Below are 1363 nucleotides of genomic sequence, written 5' to 3' on the forward strand. Positions count from 1 at the left end.
ACATTGTGTCATTCCACTGTATAGGATTCCTCTTAAGAATCCTTTGATCAGCTTTAGATATACAAAACATAATGCCTCTTGTACGGAAAGTCCTGTTGAAGCAAATAGGAGAGAATTAACATCAACTATAAAGTTCCCAATTGAACAGGAAACAAGAGGAACACAAGACTCAATAGAATTGGAAATAGAGAGGAACAAGTATCCAAAGGAATGGATATTCCCAAAGGAAATAACTGGAAATATTGCTTGCACATTCACTCATTCCACTGTATAGGATTCCTGTTAAGAATCCTTTGATCAGATTTAGATATAAAGAAGATGATGGATTTTGCCCAAAATGTTCCATTGAAGCCAATAGGAGAGAATTATCATCAACTATAATGTTCCTAAATGCAAAAGAAACAAAGGGAAATCTAGACTCAATAGAATGGGAAGTAGAGAGGAACTAGTATCCAAAGGAATGGATTTTCCCAAAGGAAATAACTGGAACTATTGCCTGCACATTCACTCATTCCACTGCAGAGCTTTCCTGTTAAGAATCCTTTGATCAGATTTAGATATAAAGAAGATGATGGATTTTGCCCAAAATGTTCCATTGAAGCCAATAGGTGAGAATTATCTTCAAGTATAATGTTATTAAATGCAAAGGAAACAAAGGGAAAACTAGACTCAATAGAATGGGAAATAGAGAGGAACTAGTATCCAAAGGAATGGATTTTCCCAAAGGAAATAAGTGGAACTATTGCCTGCACATTCGCTCATTCCACTATATCAATCCCTCTTAAGAATCCTTTGATCAGCTTTAGATATAAAGAAGATGCTGGATTTTGCCCAAAAAGTTCCATTGAAGTCAATAGGAGAGAATTATAATCAACTATAATGTTCCCAAATGAAAAGGAAACAAAGGGAAAACTAGACTCAATAGAATGGGAAATAGAGAGGAACAAGTATCCAAAGGAATGATTTTCCCAAAGGAAATAAGTGGAACTATTGCCTGCACATTCGCTCATTCCACTGTATCGATCCCTGTTAAGAATCCTTTGATCAGCTTTAGATATACAGAACATAATGCATCTTGTACGGAAAGTCCTGTTGAAGCAAATAGGAGAGAATTAACATCAACAATAAAGTTCCCAATTGAAGAGGAAACAAGAGGAACACAAGATACAATAGAATTGGAAATAGAGAGGAACAAGGATCCAAAGGAATGGATGTTTCCAAAGGAAATAACTAGAACTATTGCCTGCACATTGTCTCATTCCACTGTATAGGATTCCTGTTAAGAATCCTTTGATCAGCTTTAGATATACAGAACATAATGCCTCTTGTACGGAAAGTCCTGTTGAAGCAAATAGGAGAGAAT

Source organism: Sminthopsis crassicaudata, chromosome 6 (assembly GCF_048593235.1).
Source record: "Sminthopsis crassicaudata isolate SCR6 chromosome 6, ASM4859323v1, whole genome shotgun sequence".
In the NCBI taxonomy this organism is placed as follows: Eukaryota; Metazoa; Chordata; class Mammalia; order Dasyuromorphia; family Dasyuridae; genus Sminthopsis; species Sminthopsis crassicaudata.